The 26,096-nt window shown below is 39.7% G+C and overlaps 1 long non-coding RNA gene across 1 annotated transcript in view; it reads right to left on the bottom strand.

Annotated features, from left to right (window-relative positions):
* Window positions 1–4,179: 4,179 nt before the first annotated feature.
* Window positions 4,180–26,096, bottom strand: part of LOC120886658 (uncharacterized) — a 45,471-nt gene continuing 23,554 nt past the window's right edge. The window contains exons 2-3 of the long non-coding RNA XR_013439381.1: window positions 11,075–11,366; window positions 4,180–7,616 (exon numbers count right to left, since the gene is read on the bottom strand). This is a non-coding gene — a long non-coding RNA (uncharacterized LOC120886658). The remainder of the gene's footprint in view (window positions 7,617–11,074; window positions 11,367–26,096) is intronic.

Consider the following 26,096-nt stretch of genomic DNA (forward strand, 5'->3'; position numbering starts at 1 on the left):
AATCAACAAATGGGACTTACTCAAACTAAAAAGTTTTTTTCTCAGCAAAAGAAACAATAAGAGAGGTAAATAGGAAGCCTACATCCTGGGAACAAATCTTTACTCCTCACACTTCAGATAGAGCCCTAATATCCAGAGTATACAAAGAACTCAAAAAATTAGACAATAAGATAACAAATAACCCAATCAACAAATGGGCCAAGGACCTGAACAGACACTTCTCAGAGGAGGACATACAATCAATCAACAAGTACATGAAAAAATGCTCACCATCTCTAGCAGTCAGAAAAATGCAAATCAAAACCACCCTAAGATACCATCTCACTCCAGTAAGATTGGCAGCCATTAGGAAGTCAAACAACAACAAGTGCTGGCGAGGATGTGGGGAAAAGGATACACTTGTACATTGCTGGTGGGACTGCAAATTGGTGCGGCCAATTTGGAAAGCAGTATGGAGATTTCTTGGAAACCTGGGAATGGAACCACCATTTGACCCAGCTATTCCCCTTCTAGGTCTATTCCCTAAAGACCTAAAAGAGCATACTACAGGGACACTGCTACATTGATGTTCATAGCAGCAGAATTCACAATAGCAAGACTGTGGAACCAACCTAGATGCCCTTCAATAGACGAATGGATAAAAAACAATGTGGCATTTATACACAATGGAGTATTACTCTTCATTAAAAAATGACAAAATCATAGAATTTGCAGGGAAATGGATGGCATTAGAGAAGATTATGCTAAGTGAAGTTAGCCAATCCCTAAAAAACAAATGCCAAATGTCTTCTTTGATATAAGGAGAGTAACTAAGAGCAGAGTAGGGACGAAGAGCATGAGAAGAAGATTAACATTAAACAGGGATGAGAGGTGGGAGGGAAAGGGAGAGAGAAGGGAAATTGCATGGAAATGGAAGGAGACCCTCAGGGGTATACAAAATTACATACAAGAGGAAGTGAGAGGAAAGGGAAAAAATACAACAGGGAGAAATGAATTACAGTAGAGGGGGTAGAGAGAGAAGAGGGGAAGGGAAGGGAGGGGAGGGGGGTAATAGAGGATAGGAAAGGCAGCAGAATACAACAGACACTAGTATGGCAATATGTAAATCAATGGATGTGTAACCAATGTGATTCTGCAATCTGTATACGGGGTAAAAATGGGAGTTCATAACCCACTTGAATCAAAGTGTGAAATATGATATATCAAGAACTATGTAATGTTTTGAACAACCAACAATAAAAATTTTTAAAAAATTATTTCAATCCAGATTTCTGAGGGATTTTTAAAATTCTGTCCAAAAAGTATTTTAATATTTATCTTGGAAAGTTAATAAGACAAGAAAGCTTTTTAGCTGAATAAATAAAGGAGATGCCCTGCGAGATATTAAAATCTAATGTAATTATAATTAAAACATTACAGTATTGATGTTAGGTTACACAAAGAACAAAGACCAGAAATAGATTTCCAACACAGAAACAAACCCAACTATAATTAATAATCTAGTGCAACAAAGAGATTTTATCCATGTAAAGAACAACTATCTATACATGTGTGTATGTGTTTGTATATATATATATGGATGTATATGCTATTCAATATAGACTTGAGACAATTGACTTATCATTTGGAAGTTAGGAAAACTAAATTCCTCAATCTTCCCATACTTTTCAAAGAAATTTTAGGCAAATATAATATTTTAATATAAAATAGAATACATTGATATAAACTTCAAAAACAATTTGAAGCAGGACACCAAAAGTAGAAACAATAAAGAAAAGGCAAATAGATGTTGATTTAAAATTCAATATATAATTCATCAAACATCTATGGAATGCCTCTTCTATGCCAGAACCTGGCCACACCAAGTTTGCACTTTGATGAGGAAACTGTACTTCTCAACCATTTGACATCTGGTTAGAATTCACATGACTCAGTCCAGACAATGAAGTGTGTAAGAAAGGAATACATGCCGACCCTGGACCTGACCCTGATTAAAAACAACAGCTACACTCTCTTCCTGGTTGCAGCAAGCTTAGTGGCCACATGCTAGTGACATTTGCACATGATGGAAGAAACCTTGATTCTAGAGTTACTACCAGGAGAAGAAAACAGTTGAGAAGGCCTCTTAACAACAAGAATTTTTGCTCTTCTTTGCTCTTTGGGTGAGCAAAGAAGAAATCTTAATTATGTTAGGCCATTGAGATTTAAAACTGCTTGTTACAACATCTTCCTTTCCTAAATCAAAAATTACTACTGAACCAATTCCTTAGCAGCCAAGAGTAGTGGGAAGGAGGACACATGCAGGTGAGGAAGCTGGAGATCCCTTTTATAAAGTTGGGATGTCCAGAAATCCTATGACCTAAAGCACGTAAAAAGGCAGACCACATGTCTACTAATCCTAGGAAAGAGAGAAGTTAGGAATGAGAACATTAGCTGTTATGTGTGTTGCTCATCACTTGCTGGATTTGGCAATGCATTATAAGAAAGTACTTCATAAGCAAAGAAATAAATGTTTGGTTTAGGAGCAGAAATTTAAAAAGATCGGAAATATTTTGGATATTTGCCCCCGAGAAGTGACAAAGGCCACTGCTTCTAGACTCCACATAGTTCAGGATGAAATTTAAAAGGCTTCAACCGCAAAATAAATAAAATTTCTCAAGTGAATCAAGTGACCTCAAGACAGCAATTATGTTAAGCATGTATCCTTCTCAAATTTTGTTCTAGATAGGCTCAAGGTAGCTGCCTATATTAATGGAGTAGTATAGAGAAAGAAAAGAAACCAAGAACTAAATTGAGGGTGTATATCAGTCAATTTTCTATCATAATAACTTAGATAATTATAAAGAGAAAAGATTTATTTTGGTTCACAAGTTTTGGAAGTTCTGGTTCATGACTGATTGGCCCCATTCTTTTGGGCCTGTGAAGCAGCAGCACATCATAATGGGAGAACATGGCAGAGCCAAACCATGCACCTCATCTATCAGGAAACTACAGGGAAACAGGATGAGGCCAGGGTCACCTTCCAAGACATGCTCCCCAATGACCGAAGGGTCTCCCACAAGGCCCCAGGTCCCAAAGGCTTCACCTCCCACTAGAACTGCCTTGGGGACCAAGCCTTTAACACATGGGCTTTTGTGGAGACATTCAACCTCTAAAGTATAGCAGAGTGGTTGCTTAGTATTCGGTACTGACTGAAAGAAAAGACATCAGCCTTCTTCCCAATCTTAAAGGAAATTGTGAATTGCTAAAGAAACTAAAATCAAATAAACTGTTCAAGATTTAAAACTTGGGCTTCAAGTTTCAGGAGTAAAAAGATGGCAGCAAAAGCTATTTGGTCAGGGAGGACAAGGTAAAAGGAATCTTCCAGAGGGTAAAGCCCGGGCCACCGACAGCAAGGCACTAGCAGCATTACCTACCCAGGGTCCCTTCCAGAGAAGAATTAAGCCCAAGTCATACCTCACAAGTAATTGCCTAACTTCCTTCCCGTGCATCTAGGATGGTTCTAGCTAGGTGCAAACCTGTGGTGAATTAGAAATTGTCACTTTCTGCATGGCTTTATTCTCTCATGGAAATCTAATTGAGCAAGAATTCCAGAAAATTTCTTCTAGAAAGTCAAACCAATGTCTAATTAGGAAACCTTCTCCCCTGCCAGGAGAGGAAGACTTCAGGGTTCTAACAACGATGTGGACCAGGGAGTGCTGTGCACACAATGAAAGTTCCTGAATAATATTAATGGGTAAGAAAATGAATTTAGCATCTTTTGACAATAATTTTTAAAGCCTTTAAAAAACAGACATCTCTGAGTTAAAGAATACAAAGTAACAAATATAGAGAATGAACAAGTCCAAAGATTTCATGTACAACAGGAGCACTAATAGATAACAATGTGTTGCTCTCAGGATTTTTGCTAAATGAGTAGATTATAGCTGCTTTTGTCAAAGAGGGAGAAAAATGAGTAAAGTATGTAAGATGATCGATATGTCAATTTTTGCCACTGTTGTGGTCACCATTTTATTATATATGCATTTTATAACCATGTTGTATATCTTAAATATACCAAATACATTTTTATGTATTATATATTTATATATATATAATAAATACACACACACACATATATATATAATAAACATATGCATATATATAATAATGTATACATATGCATGTGTATATATTTTTTAATCCAACAATTTCACCTTTGGGATTGCTGCTTAGTAAAATAATTTTAGGTGTGTGCAAAGAAGTTCAACAAAATATTAATCAATGGAGCAAGTTTCTTGTAGATTAGGATATGCAATAAATATTATCAGTATACTTTATAACTTCTAAGTCAAAATAAATATAACAACCTCTCCCAAGGTAGGAAATAGGTCTTGGCCCATTATGCAGACCCTTGTCCTTTCCAGGGTCTCTAGTCCAAGGAATTCCAGAAGCCAACATTCCAGCCCAATCTGGTAGACACGGATGGCCTCATTTTCCTAGAAGACACTGACTCTTGAAGGCAATGCCCCTCTGCTTCTGTGTCCTGCTTGGAGACTGGAATGTTTGCTCAGGCTGAGAGCCTACTGCCAAGGTCAGCCTTCAACTGCCCCCCCCCCAAGGTCTGCCACTCCCTGGGGCCCTGTCAGGCTCAGAGGCATCCTTCCACTCTCTCCCCTCCCCCCCTTTTAAAGCCACTTTGCCCTTGTTCTTTGCATAATCCCCTCAATAAACTGAGATTTACTCAAACAAAAGCCAGGAAGAAAGAGCCTCTTCAGAGCCCCTGTGACAAAAGGAGCCCAGAGGCTCTTGGTTGCTTCTCAAAAGGAGGGAGAGTGAAAACTGGAGAGAGCAGAATACAAAGAACCCTATCCTTTCAAATTCTTCCCAGAGACAAACAGGAAATACGAAATAGTCTTTGCAAATTGTGCTGCACCTTTATGATAGCAAAGCTACTGGAAATAAAACTAAAGGATGGGCAGTGTGAGGATATTTAATTCATCCTAGTTTATCCAATGTAAGGAATGATACTTTTCAGGGGTTACAACATAATATAGAAGGATTTAATAACAGAAAAAGGTTGACAATTTAAGAAAAAAGGCAGGAAAAGTGAAAAACTGGTGACCAAACATACTTAAATGTTGCTACCTCTATAAACTCTGAGTCTATAGAATAAAAAGAATACATATGTGTGTATGTATAATGTACATAAACCCATACATATGCATAATTACATTTTGTGGTATAATTGTGAATTTTTTTTGTTTTTGTTTGTATCTATGTAATAACGTTTGTTTTCTTTTTCCTTTTTTTTTTTTTCTTTTTTTTCAGTTTCATGATGAAGCTTCTACCTACTGCCACAGACTGGCTGAAGGCTTCTGTCCCTGGTTGGCTCAGGATTCTGGCAGCTGCCATCAGCCTTTGAAAGAACAGAGCCCAAGTCATGTGAATTATAATTGAAAACATTCTTCAAGGGACTTAAAAGCATTATTGGCTCATCATTCCAGGCTGAGGATGGGTGAGTCTGGGCTTCACAGGGACCAGATCATGGCCAAAGCAAGTCATAAAGAGCTAGCTCCTGTCAGATCTAGTAGACCAGAGAAGGGAGGGAAGGAAGAAGATAAAGAAGGGCAAGGGAGGAGGAGACAAGGCCAAGCACTTCCCTGACTGTCTTAAGTAAAGAGGAAACAAAATATGTGGAAAAGGAATAGTCTTGGATCCCTGCCTCTGTGATGTAAATGATGCTTGATTCAGAGTGCAGTGATTTTACCCTGCCCTAGAATTCCACTTACTGTGCATTAACCTGTGGTTGCTAACAGGGTATCAGCGAGTCCTTATGGTCAAACCAAAGGAAAGTTTTCACGAAGTATGGTGTTGAAAAATAAATGCTGAAAAGAAGCCCTAGGGGCCCAAAGGGACCTGTCACTAACAAGTACTGGGGCTTTTTAATGAGACTCCAGCCCTCTGAGTATGTGGGTCTACCTTGGAGTGAGAAGACAAAGCTGGGGTGGATCAGGATTAATGATAGGAACCCCTAAATGTGCCCCAACCTTCAGAGCCCACCCTACCCCCAGGGACTGAGGTAGGTGGGCCTTGCCTCTCCATTTAAGCTTCTACTTGGTTGGTTCCCTCCCATTCCCTTTCTTTCTACCTCTTCCTTTCCGTCATTTTGCAATTGCTCTCATGTAAGTGTTTTTTATATATATAAATAAATATCTATAGCTGCAAAATGGTTAGGAAACTGTGCACATGATTTTTTTTTTACATTTTCTTTCTCTTCTATCATATAGTGATTTTTTTTTTAAATCAGGGTAAAGCAACAGTACAATCCAATAGCAATGCTGGAAGACCTAAGCAATAAGCAACACAGTTCGGTCCCTGTCTGGGGTCAGCCTTTGCTGCTACACTAATTATATCTCTCCTTAGAGTTAGCACCTGCTGTTTGGATATTAGACATGAATTCAAAATGAGGAAGAAGAGGATTAAAGAAAAAGAAGGAAGATAGAGAGAGTGAAGCAACCAGTAGAGGGAGGGAGGAGTGGGGAGAGGGCCCATGGTCTTTGGCAATGGACTCCTTCTTCCTCCATAAAACAATCTTAAATATTATATTTTAAAATTGCATTGATATAAAGGCAAATATTATCTATCTCGGATTATCTTTGTTTTACTTCTTCTGGTTTTGAAGGAAATTTAGACATTCTTCATGGGCTTCGACAAGTACAGTGAACCCTGGGCACCAGGGGAGTCAGCCCTGAGTGCCACCTCTCTATGTCCCTGATTCATAGTCAGCTTACTCTGGGACGGGCTTGTTCCTACCCAGACCCCAGGACTGGTGCAAAAGACCTAAATGAGGGATACAGTTTTAGAATGTCAGGGAGATGAAGAGTTAAACATAATGTACTGCAGGAATTTTTAAAGCTCTCTGGAAGAAAATGATCCTAGAAACGGTAAATAAATTTGAATTAACAAACTCTCCCTCTGCCTCTCAACCCCTTCACCATTAGGAAAGAAAAGTAGGCAAATAAATAAATGATAGTTTGAAAGAAATTAGCAGATCATTCTTGTATGATTTTGCATGGTTTCTGCAGAGTACATTGGCATTCATTCTTTCCAGTGTAAGAGGCAATTAAGTCCTCCGTGGAGACAAAAGGCAGAGGCTCATTATAAACATAAACGTGGGACCAGGGCACCAAAAGGGAATAGGCAGAGCTGTGTATCATCACAGTTGGGGTTTTTTTTTCAATAACTTGAGCTCAGTCCAAGTGCCTAACACAAAATGAGCTGGAGGCCTCAGAAGGCCCCACTGAAGACATAAGAGTTAAGCAGCAAAGATCAAAGAAAAAAGGAGAAACACAATCAGAGGAGGGGGCAAAGAAAGAGAAAGGATGATGGGGCTGGGTCCCCTGCCACCCTGCCAATGTCAGGGTGGAATGGGGAACTCAGATTCCATGTTTACCTGACAATCCAGAGAAGAGCAGATGAGCCATCTCCTGAAGGCAGTGGGCATCTCCTCTGTTGGGCAATTTCCCTGCTGGGTTTGGAAAGCAGGGCACACTCAACAGGGAAGTGCATGGCTTGACAGGGCCCTGATGACTTTGGACAAGTTCCCTCTGCTTGCTGTGCCTCTGTTTCCCCATCTGTAAAATGGGAACAATCGCATTTCCTGCCTCTCAGGGCCGTGGTGAGGATAAACAAGATTCTGCCTGTATCTGCACCACCTGATTTAGAATATAGACTTGATGACTAAGCACTTGACTTTATTATTACCATCGACCTTAATATCTCCCAGGTGGCCAACTCCTGAGTATTATGGAGTCCTGATTGTGTCAGAGCCTGAACTTACAGCACTGAGAGGCTCCCACTTGAGAATGTGTTTTTAAGATTTGGGGGACTGGAGAATAAGATTGGTGAGGACCCATTAAGGTTTAGCGAACATAAAAACTGCCCTCTTCATCTCCCACTGCCTCTCTCTCACAAGCGCACAACACACACTAAAACTACTTCACACAACATCTTCATTGCTGTGCAGTGAAGTAAATGTAACACATTTCCAGAGAGCACCACTGAATGCCATTGCCCCCACTGTCCTTGTCCTCTAAGTCCATCAAACTATAGCAGGACTCAAAACTTTCCATACTGGCATGCTAATGCCCACCTGGCCTCACATCCTCCTCTTGCTCCTAAAACCTTCTGGTCAGCTCTGATCTATGTGACCAGCAAATCTATGGCACCCAGACTAAAAAAAGATCATAGCAGAGAACTTGCTGGGCAGGGGAGGGGTGCTAGGGACAGCTCACAGGACCCTCCTCACAGCAGAGGTGGACAGTAAGGTGCTGCCAGCCTCCTTGCTTTCTGACCTTCTGTCCCAGCTCACTGACTCTTTCTGCCCCCATCCTTCTTAGGCTTGTCTCCTAACTACCAAGCTACCCCCTGGTATTTGTACTCTATATTTAATTTTGTCTTACCAAAAAAAAAAAAAGTTATTTACTCTTTGCTTTTTTAAAAAGTTACCCAACTATTTTGATCTTTTCTTTTACCACTTTCTGAGCTCTGGTCATTCATTCTGCTTTTTCCCACATTCTACTGATCATGAAGTTCACACCAACGTCAATAGCCAAAGTTGCTACATGCAAATAGCATGGTTACTACATGCAAGGATCTGAGCTAAGCATTTCACATGCATTTTCTCTGATATCTCATTTACAAAGGATGAAAACAAAGCTCAGAGAGATTTAGCTATTTATTTATTTCTACTCATAGAGCAGGAATCATCTTAGGTAGAACTGAAGGCTGTCTGATTCTGGAATCCATACTTAGAGCTCCACCCTCCTCTAAGGGAATGTAGAAATAGGTGGGCGTTGATAAAATCCAGAATTAATTTAAATAATTTAAATGAGGCTATATCATGAAAAGTTCAACTTACACTCAGTTTTAATAGAGTACAGCCTTAGAGAACCCAAGCAAACAGGACAGACACCTGGGGAAGGTGAAAAAGGATTGCCAGGCTGAACTCTGAATTTAGCCTGATGAAGCAGGAGCAGGCTGAAGCCTTGAATTTAAAAAACAAAATAACCCTCAGCTATGTAGAGTCCATGCTATCAAATAAAGGTCTGTGGGTTGAATGAAACCCAGGATATGAATTCACTTTGAGAATTGAAATAATCCCACTGAAATATGCATGTTTGGGGCTGGCCAAAGCCCCTGACTATGGGATAGCCCAGGTCTGCAGCAAGCTACATAAGCTCAGTTTGGCTGAAACCCAGTATGTTAGCTTTTCATCACTGGAAAAAATACCTGACATGAACAACCTAGAGAAGAAAAGATTGATTCTGGCTCCTGGTTCCAGAGGTTCAATCCTTGCTTGACTCTATCTCGTTGGGCCTCAGATGAGGAAGAACATCATGGTGGATGGATGTGACAGAGGAAAGCTACTCAGTTCATGGCAGCCAGGAAGCAGGTACTGAGAAGAGCTAGAAATACTAGACAGTTCCCAAGGGTTCATCCCCAAGGTCCCACTCCTGTCTACTAAGGTCCTCCTCCTACACTTACTACCAGCTCCCAATAGTTAGTTCAAATTATAAATCCCTCAATGGATTAATCCACTGACTAGGTCAGAGCCCTAAGGATCCAATCACTTTCCAGGGACCCCACTTCTGAACACTGTTCTATTTGAAGACCAAATCTTCAACCCATGAGACACTTCATATCCAGGACTCAGTGTTGGATCCCATTCCTTCTGTGAAAGGGGAAGCTGAAGGATATTCCTAGAGGACCACGTTCCCCACCAACCAAGATTCCCTCCCCCTTGTTGCTCTTTCCTTGCCTGGTGGGTAGCACTACCTTTTGCTAAATCTTCCTCAGAAAGGAACAAAGGAACCCAGTCTATCCATTTGGGACCACCCACCTGTCAGCCTTCTCTCCAACCAAATGAAGTCTGCTGTTGTTTTCTTCCAATAATGTGACTGGAAGGAATCCTGCCTCGATCCCTGATTCCTGGCCTTTGTATGGAAGGACAGAGCTCACCCACTCAGAGGCAGGCCTTCCAACTCTGTGAGCTTGCAGTTACCTCTAGGGTCTTGGCTCAAACCTGTAATGATGCTGCTTTCCGAGAGGAAGGCCTCCCTTCTTTTGCACAGCATCTCCAAGTAACTGGACAGGGTTTCCCGGTCAGGACCAGCAGAACAGCTTCATATAATCCCTGAGTAGCTCTAGTTCTTTGGGTCACACCGGGAGTCAAAAAATCTGAGTTCTGAGTTCTAACTCTGCCCCACAGGTCAGAATGCCAACTCCATCCTCAACTTCCTGTCTTCCTGCCAGGGGGTTCAGTAGGAGATGAGGGTGGTTCAAGCTCTTCCATAGAGCCACCAGGGGCTCAGGATGTCCCAGGCTTTGAGTGAGTTTCACCACTACCAGCTCCTTGGATTGATTCTTACTGCCTGCAATTTCATTTGAAGAAAAGTCTCCATGGTGGTAGAGGGTTTGAAAACCACTGGGCCATGTGGTCACTGAGTCTCTTCCAGCTGTGGCCTCCCATCATTCTATGACGGCTCCCTGCAGGCAGCCTTCCCAGGCGCCAGGTGCCAGGGCCCTGCAGGAGCAGCCTGGCTCACACCGATTCCCTTTTGGAGCCCAGCCAGGAGCTGGCACAGCCTCTGCTCCATAACACTCCAAGGCCCAGCCCTGAGGGAGGCTCAGGTTAGCGCTCTGGCTTATGGACAACAGCTGGCCAGATGCTGGCAGAAATTTCACAGCCCTGATGGCTCCTTTCTCCCCTCCCCCACCCAGTTGGGTCCTGTCATTTCATCCAGGCCCTAAAGACAAGGCCAGCTTCCTCGTGGCTTATAGAGCTTGGATAGGAAGCATTCTGGGGTGGCCAGAAATAGCCACCACGCTTCTAAGAGAAAGAGATGAGCTACCACATGCATCTGACACAGCTTCAGGAAACCCTGCACTGTGACCAAAATCACTCCTTGTTGTCCTTGGCCAGTTTCAGGGTAGAAGTCTGGCTAAGGACAGGAATCCGATCAGGGGCACCTTTCCTGTGCAGGAGGGAGACAGGGAGGTGAAGGCTCAGAATCACATTCAAACTGCTCACCTGCTTGGTCTCAAGGAGACATTTGAATCTCAATCAGATACAAAAGGAATTTGATTTGCCTATTCTTGATATCCATATAATAGGTAGACTTTGTGCTTGGCTTCTTTCATTCAGCACAATCTTTCCAAGGTTCTTCCTATGTTGTAGCATATATAGTCTTTCATTCCTTTTTATTGCCTAATAATATTCCATGGTATGGAGACACCATATTTTATTTATCCATTCATCCAGTTGATAGAATTTGGGGTTTTTCCCATTTGGGGGTTATTATGAATAATGTTTCTGTGTAACACTGAAAAACACAAGATTTTATAAAAGTTACAGAAAGGAATGAATCAGACTTTTCTTCACAGTTAATTTTTCACTTAAAAATCCACTTCTTTACACATAGCTTGCAGGGTAACAAAATAAGTGCATCGTGAATACAATATGGCCAATGAGCAGAAAGAATTGGTATGGGGAGAAGTCACCTTTTATTTTGAATGACACAGATGTGTAGCAAAAAGAAATAGCTAAGAAGAGATGACCTACAAGCACCCAGAAAAGATAGATAATGTTAAATGCTAAACACAGATAATGTCTAAACATAGATAATGTTGAATGCTATTATAACCTACATTGGCAAACACAGCAGCCCTTCTTGACATTCGTGGGCTTATTTCTTACAAAACAGTGTTGACAAGCCCTTTCATCATTGAGGAATCTGTTCATCTCACATGATTCCTACTAGGCATGTCCCCAGCACACCACCATCATTAGAGCTAGCAGCCCTCACCCACCCATCACCTCTTATCTCTCTCTCTTGCCCTCTTCTCTTCCCAGCCCCATCCTGTATCCATCCTCCTACTCTTGACAGATTGACTGTAAACCTCTCACGTACTCAATTCTTGGATCCTTCCCATTTTCTTTATGACTTCTGGTAGGTATCATGGAGTAGCTGCCTGTTAACCATAGGTACAGCTTGGGTTGCCGAGGGCAATAGAAGGATGGGGAGATGGTAAGGGAAGCCCAGAGTGATTGCCACACTTTTTCCTTTGTTGCTTGTTATTAAGGTAATTGGCACTATAGCCTACGAATTTTGAGCTAGCCATCCACCCTCAGGCAAATCTCATGCAAAATAATGCAAAGTCTTCTTATATCCACACTTTAACACCCCATCATTGGTGGTGATATTTCTAAGTCAGAACCGGTTGCTATATTTATAATTATTCATTATTGAAATATTCCACCTGGCGACCAACTCAGACTGGCAGCAAAATAAGGCTGATTATACAAAAACCCATCTGTCCTCATTAATCTGAGTAATGAAGAGCAGAAGCCCAGCCGGGTACCCTGGAAGTTAACACGGAGGTTCCATGCAGGTGATAGCAGGCAGTGGCATGGCTATACACAGCCTTCCTCTTTGATCTACAGGAGCTACATCAGAGTTGATGGTGCCCAAGGTCTAAATAGCCATGAAGACAAATCATCGGCTAGTTTCAGGGGGACGGGACCAGCTTTCTCCAATGTTCAGGTCTGATCTAACACTAAGTGCACTGAAAACTTAGTTAGCCACCCTCCCTTACCCCACTCTACTTTGGCCACCTAACACCCTTTCCTAGACTTGAAGAAAATCTTGCTTTCTAAAACTGCGGCTTTATAATATCAAAGATATTTAGAAGAAATACAAATGTACATCATCCTCGCTGACCCACTCATCTCCAGAATCTAAGTCCCAAAATGATTCTGTGGGTTGACCAAGCTGGGCATCCACCATATGCTCATTTGCTAAGAGATCCCGGCTCCCAACACTCCTGCTTTCTAAATAGCAAAGATGTTGCCTGTGTAATCTCCACTGCAGTCCTTGATGTGACATGCTGTCTGTCTAGTACCAACCCAGACTTGGTGCCATGAGAGATAAACTCAAGTGGTTTCAGAGGGAACAGCCTGTTTATCTAAAATAAAGATTTGTCCTGATTCACAATTACCCAGAACACTGTTGGACTCTCCACTTGAATGTCCCATGTGGCCTTGTATTCCACCTGTCTGAAACTATACTCATTCTTTCCCCTTACAAATGAAGTTCTCCTCCAAATGTCTGAATTTATATTCCAACACCACTCTCATTGACCTACTCAGACCTTCAGCATCACATCTCTCACCTTCCTCTCTGAATCATTGAATCCACTGGTTCAGCCTCCAAGCTCTGGCCATCATTTGGCTGATTCCATTTTGACATCAAATCAGTGCAGTCACTTCTAATTAGGTAGCCAGTTGCCATTCTCTCCAACCTCCAGTAAATATATAAATATATATATATATATATATATAAAAAGATAATATTAGAAATGAAAAGGCAAAACAATGATTGCTTCCATATAATATAATTGCTTATTTTTTTCCAAGTCTGAAACAAGCTGCTAAAAAGATAGTGCTATGTTTTGAATGTTTGTCCCTCCAAAACTTATGTTGCAATTCAATTGCCAACCTAACAGTGTTGGAAGGTGGGGAATTTTCTAAGAAGCGTTCGGGCCATTAGGGCTTTACTCTCACAAGTGGGTTTAATGCCTTAATAAAAGGGCTTTCAGGAATGTTCTCTCTCTCTCTCTCTCTCTCTCTCTCTCTCTCTCTCTCTCTCTCTCTCTCTCTCTCTCTCTTTCTCTCTCTGCCTCTCTTCATGCAATGATGCCACAAGAAAGCTCTCACTAAACTTCCCAGCCTCCAGAAATGTGAGCCAATAAATTTCTGCTTATAAATTTCTTAGTCTGTGGTATTCTGTTAGAGCAGCACAAAACATATTAAGACAGCTATTAAACTAGTAAGAGGGTTCAGTAATCCATCAGACACAAAATAATTGAAAAAATTCAGAATGGTTTTATATACAAGCAATAATTACACAAAAAATATAACAGATATTGCCTCCTCAAAAGCAACAGAAATGTAAATACTTAGAACTAACACTAAACTAGAAGCATGCAAGACTTATATGAAAATTACAAATCTTTACTAGAGAAACAAATACAACATGTTCTTGGATAGTAAGAGTCATTATAAAGGCGGCAATAATAAAGATCAGTGAAGGCCAAATTATGATTCCAGAAATGCAGCTATAAGGAAACTTAGTTTATGATATTTCATGGAGAATGAGAGGACTAGAGATGGGAGATGAAATAGTCAGTAAATGTCATATAGCAAAATTGTTCATTCATTTCCAAAAATATAAGGATCTCACCTTATTTCACACCATACATAAAGCTAAAGATATGCAATAAGTCCGAGGCAAAAATTAAAGCTATAAGAAAAGTATAAGGGAATGTTCATATAATCTTTGTATAAGGGATGATTTCTTGAGAAGACAAAACAGAATTTAAAAAAAAAAGAAGACGACCATAAGGCTGATTTGGCCATACTGAAAATAAAAGCTTGATATAAAAAGGACATAGTGAAAAAGTTAACAGATAATTTACATACTTGGACTTAAAAAATGCAAAAAGGGAATGGAGGGTATAGTGTGAGTTTAGAGGTAGGGTAGACACATTGGAGGAACTCAAAGGCCATGTTATGGAACTTCATCTTTACCCCCAAGAGATCTGGACAATCTCCAAAGGGTTATATGTGAGGTAATGATGCATTTGGAATTTGCATTCAGAAAGAGCATTCTGCCTATAGAATGGAGAGTAACTCAGCTTTCATCTAGGGGTAGGTTAGGTAGTCCAATTGCAAAATTTTACAGCACCAGGGAAGGGACGATGATCAGGTTTAGTTATAATGGAAAGAGAGAGAAGTGCATGCTGGAGAAACAATGAGGGAATGTTTGGTCATGGGTTGCCAAGGGGTTGAAGTTAGGGAAAAGAAGGTGTTAGGAACCGTGGCTAGGTTTTTGGCTTGTATAACTGGGTGGGTGGTAGATGCATGAAATGAGACAGAAGATAATGGGAAAACATGCTTGAGAAGAAGTCAATGGTTCCACTTAGGGTATAATAGATTGTGATGTGTTTAAGAACCCATTGCCAGTGTATATAAATTCAATTAGTGAGACAATTGGAAAGCAAAATAATGGGGTCCAGGAGGAAAATGAAGAGACCCTTTTCTTTAAGGGGTTTATCCTCCAGTATGAAAGAGAGACACTTACACCATGAGTGATGAACAGCTTCTGTGAGGCCATATTGCGCCTGCCCACCATGGAGATACTTCATTTGACTCTAAGAGAATCCATGAAGACTCTTAGGATGAGGTAGATGCTGTGGTGCACACCTGTAATCCCAGCAACTCAGGAGGCTGAGGCAGGAGGATTGTGACTTTGAAGCCCACCTGGGCAATTTAGCAAGACCCTATCTCAAAATACAAAAGTTCGGGATACAGCCCAGGGATAGAGTGGCCCTGGGTTTGGTTTCCAGTACAAAAATAAAAATAAATAAATAAATAAATACTGTTTGAGGATGGAATGAGTCTGAATGTCAGAGCCAGGCCACCCAGGTTCCAAGTCAGTGTTATCACAGTCATCATGACAGTGGAGCTACATATAGACATTAATTTCTTCCACTTGCTCATCACTTCTAAATTTTCTCTAATGAGCCTGTAGTATTTTATGAGGTGACTAAAGGATCAGTAGAGGTGAATGCTTTATAAATGTCTTATAAAGAATGAAAAATAGATGCTTACTTTTCTTTTTCATTTCCTTTAGCACTTATCATATTTTGAAGAGTAATAACATTTGGGAGGGAGTGTAAGAGTGAAGGAGAGCCTGGTTGGACATAAGTATCCAGTGCTTGTTATGACTCCATGGTGGAGGTTCGGAGGAGGAGAAAGAACCCAGAAGGAAGAAGAGAGAAAAATCCACCAACACCTTGAAACCAATGGGGCACTCTATGTGGTTTCTCATCTCGAGGTTCCTAACAAAACTACACTAAGAAAATCTTCAATGATGCTGTTGTGCTGTTTTTCATCAGAATCACTCCTGATTCTGACAGATGCAGTCTCCAATTCAGAAGTCATTAATATCTAGACTCATCAAAAGAAATCTCCCTTTCTGCTGCCATTTCTCTCTCATATTCTTTTCCATTTTCTTCTTTTTCTTACCTGTATTCGTAGTAGAGATGCTCCAAAAATATTTGTTCTTGAAGGACTCTGATTCCCTGGACCCGTGGATTTTATATAGGAACATCTTGACACATCTTTGGATACAGCCAGGGTTATTGGTCTGGTGAAGGCTGCCTCACAGCTCAGTTCTGCAGGGCTCCAGATCTTGTCTGCGTGGCAGTTGTGCCTTTCTGAACCTTTCCCATCCCCAATAAATCCCTTTCCGTGCCTCTCTGAACTGCATTTCAGGGAGTGAAGAAGATTCTCTGACACCTGCTTCCCGCCTGAGTGTTGTGCCTCATTACCATCTCCCGGCAGCCTAAAATTAGATGACATCACCAGGAAGATATTCATCCCAAGAAAAGCCATTCACCTAGCAACATGGGCCTGACTTTCAAGCTACCAGTCTTGGAAATAGCATCCAGCCTGCACAACAACAGAGGAAGGGGAAGTTTGCCTTATGAATGGACCACGTAAGTGGTTCATTGTACCATTTTGCCCCCACATGGGTTGGGACCCTTTGTAGAATGAAAATCCCTCTCCCCTTCTATAGCTCTACAGAGAATCCATGTTAGGTTTAAATGTGGACTTGGATATCTTAATGTCTATTACAACCCAGAATAAAAAGCCTGGAGCTCTGTTAGCACCTCTCCTCTGATTAGAAATTGCCATAAAACAGCTCATTATAACACTATTAGAAACATCCCTTCTCTGACCCATATAAACAATATATGTAGGGCTGTTTGTGATATCTGAGTGCAGCTATAGATACGGATACAAACATAGATCAACAGACTATAGAAACTGAGGAAGCTAGTCTCGTTTGCTTTTTTTTTTTCTCCTCCCCTAATCAAGATGCATTTTTTGGAGTCTGCATTCAATTCCAATTAAGGGATGCTTTTATTCCTTTTATAGAGGAACAACTATATTTAACACCACCATTCACTCTAAATAGTAATTGGATTTTATAAGGTTTGAAGCTTTTAAAGCTACTTTGAGTCTGAAAACCTTCTCTCTAATGCTAATGAGCCAAGTTGGCTGAGCAGGAGACAAAAAATGCCCTGGCAGGGACTGCCCAGGCACCAGAGGACTCACATCACACCTCTGCTGATGGAGAGCAGAACTGTGTACAAAGGTTTGGCTAATTTTCACAGCCAAAGGAAGAAGCAATTTCTTTAAAAAAAAAAAATGTAAGTGATTTGAGGGAAATTGCATACTGGATTTCTTCAAAATTCAGAGTTAGATTTTAAACATGATGACTATAAAGAAGGAGGAGGAAAAACATACATTCAGAAATACACGATATTCTGGTGGAAAATATATCAGCATTAAGTAAAAAGACTTTTCAATATTCATTTTGATTATTGAGTTGTCCATCTCAGACCACTTTTATGATTACAAATAAAAATTTCTCCAATGTCAGGAAAGAATTATTCGTGTAAAACTTCAAACAAGCCAGAACAGAAAATTGATTGTGTTCACAGGATAAGTCAAAAAAAAAAAAAAAAAAAAAAACAACGAAACACAAAGTACAAAACACCCTGGACACTGTGTTCTGGGATTGGTAAGTCTGCTCTTAAAACAGCCTAGCCTTCCTACATCCTGGGAACAAATTTTTACTCCTCACACTTCAGATAGAGCCCTAATATCCAGAGTATACAAAGAACTCAAAAAATTAGACAATAAGATAACAAATAACCCAATCAACAAATGGGCCAAGGATCTGAACAGACACTTCTCAGAGGAGGATATACAATCAATCAACAAGTACATGAAAAAATGCTCACCATCTCTAGCAGTCAGAGGAATGCAAATCAAAACCACTCTAAGATACCATCTCACTCCAGTAAGATTGGCAGCCATTATGAAGTCAAACAACAACAAGTGCTGGCGAGGATGTGGAGAAAAGGGTACTCTTGTACATTGCTGGTGGGACTGCAAATTGGTGCGGCCAATTTGGAAAGCAGTTTGGAGATTCCTGGGAAAGCTGGGAATGGAACCACCACTTGACCCTGCTATTGCCCTTCTCGGACTATTCCCTGAAGACCTTAAAAGAGCATGCTACTGGGATGCTGCCATATCGATGTTCATAGCAGCACAATTCACAATAGCTAGACTGTGGAACCAACCCAGATGCCCTTCAATAGATGAATGGATAAAAAAAATGTGGCATCTATACACAATGGAGTACTATGCAGCAATTAAAAATGACAAAATCATAGAATTTGCAGGGAAATGGATGGCACTAGAGCAGATTATGCTTAGTGAAGCTAGTCAATCCCTAAAAAACAAATACCAAATGTCTTCTTTGATATAATGAGAGCAACTATGAACAGAGCAAGGAGGAAGAGCAGGAAGAAAAGACTAACATTTAACAGAGTCATGAGATGGGAGGGAAAGGGAGAGAAAAGGGAAATTGCATGGAAATGAAGGGAGACCCTCATTGCTATACAAAATTACATATAAGAGGTTGTGAGGGGAATGGGAAAATAAACAAGGAGAGTAATGAATTACAGTAGATGGGGTAGAGAGAGAAGAAGGGAGGGGAGGGGAGGGGAGGGGGATAGTAGGGGATAGGAAAGTTAGCAGAATACAACAATTACTAATTGGGCATTATGTAAAATTGTGGATGTATAACCGACGTGATTCTGCAATCTGCATTTGGGGTAAAATTGGGAGTTCATAACCCACTTCAATCTAATGTATGAAATATGATATGTCAAGAGCTTTGTAATGTTGTGAACAACCAATAAAAATAAAAAAAACAAGTTATCACACACAAAAAAAAACAGCCTAGCCTTCTACCAATGCCTGCACCGTTTCCCCCCACATGGTAATCAAGAGCTAATGGACAAAAATGCATCAAAAGAGGCTTACTGTATTCTGAGAAGACGGTGGAGTGAGAAGAACCAGGAATCTGTCTCCCCACATAGGCAAAAATTTGCATTTGCATAATCTGTCGAATGTAACTATTTTAGAATGCTCCAGGCCTGTAACTTCCAGGGAAAGGGCTTCAATGTCAAATTGCAGTTAGTTTCAGTCCATTTGGGGTCTTAGCCCATCTCTCATTCCCCAGTCCCTTGGCTCAAGTATTCCTGCAGCAGCTGACATGCAGCTTTCAGAAGCCAGGAAGGGCAATAAGGTTCGGTTCTACAAAAACTGAGTTCTGATCCCTGAGTTCTGCTTCTGCAGACACAGAGGTGGGCAGCCATTCTGCACATGCACACACCTGCATAATTGAAGATACCCTCCCTTCTCTGACTGGAGTGAATTTCAGGTTACTGAAAAGAATGGTGCCTTTTTCTTCTCTTAATTTTTCTCACCTTTTCTTTTTTGGAGTCAGACAGGATAGACTAGGCCATTCAGAAGCAAATACATAGACAGGAGAAGTTAAAAATTCACTGCACATAGCCAGGAAAGGCACCACCTGAGAAAAGACGGGGGCTTATGTTTGCACTCTAGACTACTTCTAGGCACAGATAGAGCCTGCAATATCACAAAACAAAGCAATAAAACAGCAAACCCTGGGGGGAAAAGAGATGATTCAACTTCCAGAGTTATCAAATTATTAGATTAAAATGTCCATTCTTCAATTTAAAAAAAAAATCACCAGACATGCGTAGAAACAGGAAAGCGTGAACATTCAAAGAAAAAGTAAAATAACAGAAACTATTCCAAAGAAAGACTAAAAGGCAGACCTACTAGCAAAAGACCTTAAATAACTGTTTTTAAAAACTCAAAGAACTCAAGAAAGCCATGTAAGAAGTCCAGAAAATAATGTATAAAAAAATGGCATGTCAATAAAGAGATAGAAAATCTAAATGGAAACCAAAAAGAAATTCTAGAACTGAAAAAGATGATGACCAAAATGAAAAATTTACTAGAGAGATACAAAAGCAAATTTGATCAGGCAGAAGAAAGAATCAGTGAATTCAAAAATAGAAAAATTGAAATTATTGAGTCTGAGAAGAAAGCAAAAAAAAAACTAACATGAACAGAGATTAAGGGTCTTATGAAATACTATAAAGTAGTACAACATGTGTTATTGTTGAAGTCCCAGAGGAGAAGAAAGAAAAAAAAAAGAGGCAGAGAGATTACTTATAGACAGAATGGCTGGAAATCCCAAATGTGATACAAGACATGAATAGAAATACTCAAGAAACTCAATAAACTCCATATAGGGTGAGCTCAAGAGACCCAAATCAATACATATTATAATCAGGAGACAATCTTGACAGTTCAAGAGAGAAGCCATCATATACAGGTGATCCTCAATAAGATTGTCAACAGATTTCTCACCAGATTCATTAGAATCCAGACTAATATATTAAAAGTAATAACTGTCAACTAATAATCCTATATTTGGCAAAATGGTCCTTCAAAAGTGAGGGAGAAATTATGGCATTCCCAATTTAACAAAAGCTGAGTACTTTATTACTGCTAAACTTGCTCTGAAAGAAATGCTCAAGGCAGTCCTACAGGTTGAAATTAAAGGACACTAGGCAGTAACTTGTAGCCATATTAAAAAATAAAGATTTCAGTAAAGGAACATACATGGGCCATTATAAAAGCTGTATGTACTGCATTGACAGCTTATTACTCTGCTTTTTGTTCTTGACATAATTTTTAAAACTAAAACATTATTAGTCTAAAAGCTAGTATTATAGTAGCTTTGATCTTTAACTACACATTTGATTTTCTACAGAATTTAAGAGACTAATGCATTTTTAAAACAACTATTAGGTTTTTTTTGAACAGAAAATTTTGTCACATCAATGACTGAAAGGAGCTAGGATGGAGCTATGAAGTGGCAGACGTGTGTGTGTGTGTGTGTGTGTGTGTGTGTGTGTGTGTGTGTGTGTTGTGTATGTGGTGCTGGGGATGGAATCCAGAGCCTTGCATATATGTTAGGCAAGCACTCTATCACTGAGCTTCATCCCAAGTCTAGAACAGACTTAATATTTATTGAGGTTAAGTTGGTATAAATTCAAATTAGGGTGTTATAATATTTGTATGTTTGGCAAAATGGATTTCAAAAACATGTTCCAATTATATGCTATCTGCATAAGAACTACTTCATATTAAAAGATACAGATAGTTTGAAAATCATATTTCATGTCAATAATAACCAAAAGAGATCAGAAACAGATTTGCTAATATCAGACCAAAATAGTCTTTAAATCAAAAAATTTAACAAGAGTCAAATAAGAACATTATTAACATTATTATAAGTTTCAATATACCATGACAATATAGCAATCATAAATATGCACCTAATAACAGACCATCAAGTGCTCAATGGTAGAGCACTTGCCTAGCATGTGTAAGGCACTTGGTTTGATTCTCAGCACCACATAAAAATAAATAAATAAAATAACCATCAAAATATATGAGATAGGACTGAAAGGCAAAATAGACAGTTCTATAATAATAATTGGAGATTTTGGAACCCCTCTCTCAAAATGGGTAGAACATCCAGCCAGAAGATAAATAAGGAAATAGAGGACTAGACTTAAAAAATCCAAAGAACTAGTTAGACTTAACAGACATATCCAGATAACTCCATGCAATAACATCAGAATATGCACATTCTCTCAAGGGCATATGGGACATTCTTCAGAATGGACTATATGTTAGGCTACAAATTCAGTCTTAATAGAGTTAAAAAGATAGATAATATTCAAAATATCTTCTCTGACCACAAGAAGATGAATATAGAAAGCAACAAGAAGAAAACTGGAAAGTTGACAAATTTGTGGAAATTAATCAACACATCCTGGAACAAAGAAGAAATGACAAGGGAAACTGGGAACCTCAAAAAAGTTGAAATTTAATTATCATGTCAGAGCTAGAGTTGTGGCTCAATGATAGAGCACTTGCCTGGCATGTATGAGGCACTGAGTTCTATTCTCAGGACCACATATAAGTAAATGAACAAAATAAAGGTCCATCAATGTCTAAAAAATATTTTTAAAAAATAATTACCATGTGGTTCAGCATCCACTTCTGCATATACATCTGAAAGAATTGAAAGCAAAGTCTTGAGGAGATATCTGTACACCTATGTTCATAGCAGCATTGTTCATAATAGATAAAATGTGGAAACCACTCAAGTGTCCGTGAGCAAATAAATAGATGAGGAAAATACACTGCATGTACTCAGCCTTAAAAAGAAAGGGAATTCTGGGTTGGGGTTTTGGCTCAGAGGTAGAGCGCTTGCCTAGCATGTGTGAGGCACTGGGTTTGATCCTCAGCACCCCATAAAAATAAAATAAAGATATTGGATTCACCTATAACTGAAAAATAAACATTTTTTAAAGGGAATTCTGGCATATGCTTTAGCATGAGTGAAACTTGAGAATGTTATACTAAGTGAAATCAATAAGCCAGAAACAAAAAGATGTATACTGCATGATTCCACTTATGTAAGGTACCTAGGATAGCCAATAGACACGGGAGGCAGAATGTCGTTTGCCAGGGCTGCAGGGCAGGGGCTCTGCAGAGTTCTTATTTAATGGGCGTAAAGTTCCAGTTTTGCAAGATGAAGAATCTGGAATATGAGTGGTGGTGATTGCTGCACAAAAATGTGAATCTATCTAACTGCACCCTTAGATAATATGGCACATTTTATGTTGCAAGTATTTATTACAATGTTCAATTTAAAAAGAGAGACAGAGATTTTTCTGGTGTTGGGTTCATCTCAATGAAGTTATGACCCCTCATTCCATAGTCCCCAACAATGCTATTCTCCTCATTTTCTTTGTTTAGTCTCATCCCGGATTTCATTAGTTGGAAGTACTACAACTAGAGGACGTTTCCCTCATGATTCCAAAGTCCACTTTTTGTGGAAAATGTGTTCAGAACTTGCTAGTACTGGGTCGTGTTGGATTGCCTATAATTGAATCCCAGCTCAGCAACTCACTAGAGCTAGGTGGCTTTAGGTCATTTCCTTACTCTCTTGGTGCCCTCAGAATTCCTATTTAAAAAGTCAGATGATAATAATTCCTGCTTCATAGAGCAGCTGTAGAATTAAATGTTAAGCTGTACACAGAGAGATTAGGAGAATTCTTGATCATTACCAGGTGTTCAATGATTGCTGTTACCATCATTTCTTTAGAATAAGCATTTTATAAGAAATCAACCAGGCACCAAAATTGATGGATCCTGCATTCTTCCTTTATTTTCCAATGCACTCATCTTAGTTTTCATAGTCTATTAAGTGGTTTCCTTTTCTCTAGTTTTAGCCCTTTCTGAAAAGCAGATCTGATCGTGCACTCTCCTGCCTGGAGTGGTTAAGCATGCCTACCATGAAGAACCCCTGCCATCTTCTTGAACCCTGTCTCTTGCTGATCTCCAAGGTCTTCCTCACACTCCAAGTGTATAGAGCTACTCGTGGTTCCCTGAGCCAGCTTCTTTTACTTCACACCTCAGTGCTTTGTCCACACATTTCCCCCTTCTGGAAAGACCTTCCATGCTTGGTCTACCTGGCAAGCATCACTCATCTTTTAAAACACAGCTGTATAGTTACTTTTCTATGAAATGCTTTCTGGCCACCTTGGCATCTGATCACAGCGGCTGTAATACTTGTGTGCATTACTGTTTCCCTCTGGTGAGAACTGACACTGATTCCACTTCACCTTCCAGTACTCAGCATGGGACTGGCACAAAAGATGAATCATGTGGAATGAATACACCTACTGTGCACCTTCAGAGATAAGGAGACACAGGTCATGGTGTCTGCTCTCCTAGTCTGTGGAATTGAACTGTTTAGAGAATAACACCACCCATTTAAACTTAAAAGGGATACAATCAATGTGAAGTTAAATATATCATGCAGGATACAGATAAAAATCTCACCTTGAAAATGAGTAGATCATTAGGAAAGATGTCAAAAACATTAAAATAGCATCCAGTATCTATTCAGCATACCCATAATGTGTCAGGGACATGCTAATTGTGTTAAAGTCATTATGTCAATTAAGCCTCATTAATTGATTGAAACATCATTTTGAGCAGATAGAAATCAGACACTCATATTTCACATTACTGAGTTTACATCAGGCAATTCTTGGTTACTACATTCATTTTCTCCCCACGTATATATGTGTCAATTGGTAAGTATCGAGCCTATTACAGAAAGAATTCAAACAGAAAAGAATGCCTAATATAACCTTTTATTCTACAGCAGGAAAATGTTTTTGGAAACCAAGCTTTAAAAAATAAAAAAAAGGTGGTTGTGTGTGGGGAAATTAACTCTAAACACTTGTTTAGATATCAGAGGCAGCAAACCTGGCTAACTTACAGACAGAAGAATTTTATTGTAAATTAGGGACAAGGAGAACCCAAATATGAAGTTAGGGAATTTTCTGTCATAAGGAAAGAATGGAGGAAGCCCACCATTTCTAGCCTGCTGGAATGGAAGAGGTGAGTCAAAGATGCCAACTTTCCTTAGGATGAAACCTAGGTAGAGGATCAAAACCTTCAGGTAAGTATGGAAGAATTCAAGAACACTGTCAGTCTTTGGACACAGCTGCAGGTCTAGGTAAAGTCCTACATTTGCCTGAAAACACATCTAAAGTGACATGAAAATGAGAAGGGCTTTGATTCCCCCTACCATAAAGAGGGTCTGTAAGTTCCAGGTGCCCAGAGAAGGCCCCAGAGGGATGGGAAAAGGATGTAGATGGTAGGGGTATAAAGGTGGGGCAAAGAAGCTATAAAACATGGGTCTTAGGATCATCAGGAAATGACATAGACCATAGGCCTCAGCATCAGGTGCTCATGCAAAGTCCCAGTGGCACACCTGAGCAGATGCTGCACAGGAACTTGCCTACAGGGACATCAGTAAGGACACAGAGGACAGCAGAAAGCTTGCACAGATCTGAGATGCTTCTCACTCCCCAAAGTCAGCAGGTCTTGTAAATAACCTCACTCTAGGCCCAAATTATTTGAGGACAAGCAAGGAAGACAAAATCTGAATGATTGAATATTTTTACCAAAGGGTTTCAGCCATTCATTCTGCAAGTACTGTGTCCCTACCACACACACCCAAGACACTGGGAATTCAGACATGAACCAAGAAGGCAAAGACCTTCACTCCTAGCTCTTGCATCCTGGCAGACAAGACACAGATACATCATAAACAAACAAGGTATGTCATATAGCAGAGAGTGAGAAGTGCTGAAGTTGGGTGGGGGGATGAAAAGGTGTGCTGTCTTATGAAGAGTGAAAAGGGAAGGTCTAAATAGTGAAATGGCACATGAGTAGCAATCTGAGAACATGAGTGGTGAGCCATGAGGACATCTGGGAGAAGTTCTGGGTATAGGACAGTAGGTGCAAAAGTCCTGCATAAGAGCAGGTTCTGAATGTTCAAGGAACATCAAGGAGGTCAGTGTATAGGACAGATGGACCAAGGGAGAGAATGGTCATAGGATTTCTTAAGAACTTTGGCTATTGTGCTGAGAAGAAAGAAAAATACTGGATTTTTAGCATAGAAGTGAGTCAATCTGGCTTATATCATGAAAAGATTGTCTCCTGGATAAGGAATAGACAAAGAGGTTATAATTTTCTAACTAATTAAAGGGAAGAAATTAAAAGAAACAGAGAAGAGAGATAACTAAAGAATCCATTATAAAATATGATTACACACACACTTCAGTAACAACAACAACAAAAATGAGTGAAGTAAACTTTCCAGTTAATAGATAAATATTTTCTGGAAGGATGGAAAAAATAAGTCACATGTTGTTTATAAGACATATTTTAAGCACATGAACACACAAAAGTTGAAAATAAAAGAAGAAAATTTCTTATCAAAAGGTTAACAAAATAGTTTAAAAGGAAAATTATCACTAAAGAAGATAAAAAACAATTAAAGATTCCATCCACCAATTATATATAATCATTTTAGTGACCCAGTGCATTGTAGATTACCAAAAGCCTCTCTGGAGAAGGGTACATTCATACT

The sequence above is a fragment of the Ictidomys tridecemlineatus genome, chromosome 5, assembly GCF_052094955.1.
Source record: "Ictidomys tridecemlineatus isolate mIctTri1 chromosome 5, mIctTri1.hap1, whole genome shotgun sequence".
Lineage (NCBI taxonomy): Eukaryota > Metazoa > Chordata > Mammalia > Rodentia > Sciuridae > Ictidomys > Ictidomys tridecemlineatus.